This window comes from Mus caroli, chromosome 9, assembly GCF_900094665.2.
Source record: "Mus caroli chromosome 9, CAROLI_EIJ_v1.1, whole genome shotgun sequence".
Lineage (NCBI taxonomy): Eukaryota > Metazoa > Chordata > Mammalia > Rodentia > Muridae > Mus > Mus caroli.
Window position 1 is genome coordinate 31,098,413 of NC_034578.1, and position 3,545 is coordinate 31,101,957.

At 41.7% G+C, this 3,545-nt stretch overlaps 1 protein-coding gene across 2 annotated transcripts in view; it reads left to right on the forward strand.

Moving 5' to 3' along the window:
• Cdon (cell adhesion associated, oncogene regulated) overlaps positions 1-3,545 on the forward strand; it is an 88,400-nt gene that overhangs the window by 45,817 nt on the left and 39,038 nt on the right. The window lies entirely within an intron of this gene.

A 3,545-nucleotide genomic window follows, 5' to 3' on the forward strand; every position in this document is an offset into this window, starting at 1 on the left:
ATATATATATATATATATATATATATATATATATATATATATGTATATATTCCTCCAACTGGGCAAATAAGAATGGCACAGTTTAGTATTATTAGCTGCTAGCAGCTCTGTAGGAGATGCCTGGGTAGAACTTAGCAGGCACATGATTATTTTATGCAAATGTACAGCAGTACAAAGAGATATAGATGTAGACAGAACTAGTTATTTTTTCTTTCTCATTTTAAATATGAGAAACCTGAAACACTTAAATTTCATTATCTAACTTGCTTAGATTAGATCTTTAACATTCCCTGCTCCAGAATCCTGTCCCAGTAAATGCCACGTTAATGAGCAATAACCCGTTAGCTACAGCCTACCCACCTGGGCTTTTCCTATGTTCTAGAAGATTTAAGACCTGGTTGAGTCTATTAAAGCTCAAATAGTACACAGTAGTGTATTTCTCTGCATAGAAACTCGAGCCTCATTAAACTCTAGCATTACCGTCAGTTCCTTTGTTTATTATGGGGAGGGTAAGCTATAGCTGAAAGTGGGTGACAACTCCTTCTCCCTTCTTTCCAGAGACCTTGAGCTTTTGAGGACCTGGATGTATAGTATTATAGAGTTGAGTTGTATCTGCTCCAAACTTAGATGGGGGCTGGGCTAGGTTCCCTGCAGTGTGGTGTGGGTGTGAGCAGTCACATGGGGACATGTTGGTCAGGTATAGTTGCATTTCACATTATATTAGTTTGTGCTCAGACTTATTAAGTTCAGTAACATTGTTACATTTTTTTTTCCTAATTCAAAAGCAGTCTACCTTTCAGCTGAGGGGGGTAGGGGAATGGTTCATGCTTGGAATTGACAGTTGGGAGACTGAGGCAGGAATATTGCTACAAGGTCAAGGCTAGCCCAGACTGCGGAGTAAGAACCTGTCTCAAAGAACCAAAGCGAAGCAAATCTTTCCTTAAAATAATAAAAAAAAAGTAGGACATGAAGCTGGGAGAGAGATGAGTGGGGGCACTAAGAATTGGAGGGTGTGGGAGGTAGTGATGGACCAATGGGATCAAACACAATGTATAATGTAAATGTGGAATTTACAAAAAATAAACATTATTTTTAAGATACAGAACTAGAATTCTGCCTGCCTTATAGAGTTCTTTTGGAAGGCAAACTGAGATAGAGATACTATTCATGAGCACTTGAAAATCTAGACAGCCCCCAATTGAAGATGAGTCCACTTAAAATTTTTTCCATTTAAAACATTGATATGAAAGCGATGCACATGCAGTAGAAACAACTCTTTGAATTTTGGCCTTTTCCTGGGCTAGCAAGAAGAGCTTTGTACTCTGACACTGGGCAGTAGCAGTGAGCTGTTCCTCCCAGTCAACCATTCCAGACAAGGGGGATGTAGCTGCTATCGTGTGCTGTTGCTAAATGACGGTGTCCAATGGGTTGGGAATATTAAATGTATGTTTTCAACTTAATATTTTTAATTGATGGATGAGTTTATTGGGATAAAATGAAGAGCATGCCTGTGGCCCAGATCTTTAAACAGTATCTACTATAATTTTTAAATTATGTACTATTGCAAAATGTTGCAAATTGTTATGAAATATATATTTGTGACAGTAGAGATTACTTAGCTTTCCCCGTTTTGAAAGTTGCGGCAGGCTGCCTTGCACCTGGAGTAACAGAAAGGGAGTCGTGATGCTCTTTCAGCAGGCAGGCTGCGGAATGGTGTTCTTCTTATACTTCTTTATAAACTGAGGCATGTGGTATGGGAACTCTTTTGTGGCCAGATACCACTTCCCAGTGGTCAGCTGCCGGGGCGATCCAGGAAACTACTAATGAAACAAGAGTCCTTCCCCACTATCAGGCCACAGCTACTCCCCTCTGGTTGGAGCTGGTTTTTCAGCCCCAGCAGGCACAATATTCACCCCGAGTGTCTACTCCTCTCTGACTCACTAGGTAAACATGGCTCCTTCCAGGAGCAATATTTTCAAGTTGTCTCAGTGAACTTAATTAGTTTTCTTCTGCACTGCTTCACACTGGCTTCTTGTTTTCTTTGGTGGAGGATGATTCGAGGACATTCTCTCATAAGCTAACAGAGACCTGACCTTACACTGTTAGTCTGGGTCTTGTGGGATTTTTGTTAATGTGTTGTGGTTCTAAAAATCACACCCACTTCTTTTTAGCAGAATTCTGACCTCATTGTAGAGGTAACCGTCGTGTGTTGTAGTCTCTGTAGTGTCCCCATGTCATGCCTTCCCCTTCCTTCTCGAAGGAGTGAATAATGGGGACCTTTTGTTGCAGGTATCAATAGCACCAGAGAGGAGCCAAGCTGTCAGTCCTTAAGCTGTATTACACTGGCAGTCTGTGTGTCTGTCTCCACCGAGCTCTCGCACCTTCCCCGTTCTTCCCACAGCTGCCTGCTAACATTCTGAGTTTTGAAACTCTGTCTCCTCATCTGCAAAGCAGAAGGAAGCACTCCTTCTCCACCTGAAAACTGAATGAGATTATTTATATTAAATATCTTGTACAGTTCTTGGTATAAAAGTGTGCTCAGTAGTTTTGAATATTTGAATCCTTTTCTTAAAAGTCAAGTACATTATTTTTACCTTCCTCTGTATATTCTAAATGCTGTTGGAAGTAGGTGTTAAGACTTAGCTATCTTTAGTCTGGCAATTTTTAAGTGATATTTTAATTCATTGAGAACTTTATACCATTTATTTTGAACATAACTACCCTCCTTTCCCCAACTGTTCCCATAATGACCCTCTGTACCTTACCATCGTTTCCCACCCAACTTTGAGACTTTTTCCCCCTATCAAGTGCAGTTTGTGTTGCCCAGATAGCTTTGGGAGTGGGATCTACCCTGGTTTGTGGTTTACCTACTAGAGGCCACACCATTAAGGAAAAGCAAGTCTTCCTCTCCCATGGCAGCAGCTCCTTGGCTAGTGGTAGGATTTTGTTTTACTTTCTCTATGCTGGGATTTCATCTGGTCACTTTACATCTACAGTCAAAAAGCAGAGAGAGAGAGAGAGAGAGAGAGAGAGAGAGAGAGAGAGAGAGAGAGGAAAGCTGGTGCCCAGCTGGCTTTCTCCTTTTCTTTTTCAGCCCAGGACCAGGTCTCCACTGTAATTAATGCAGCCTAGAAAGCGCCTCATGAACGTGCCCAGAGGCATGATTAGAAATTCCTGTCCAGATGACCCATCATAAGTAGGGTACCTGTTGATGAGTACTGATCGCCTGAAAGATTAGTGACACAGACCCTTTGCTATTTTGTTCCGTCCTATTCTATTACATTAGCTACATGCAGCTGGGCTGTTCTTTCTTGTGCTTGTTTGCTTGGAGTTAGTAATTTGTAACTTGGCTATAGTCAGCCAAAGTGGCTTTATTCTCCTGTGGACTATTGTAGAAATGCTACCTCATCTCCATCTCTGTTTGGGAAATCTCTACATTAAGACCAGCTGGCGGGGCTGGTGAGATGGCTCAGTGGGTAAGAGCACCCGACTGCTCTTCCGAAGGTCCAGAGTTCAAATCCCAGCAACCACATGGTGGCTCACAA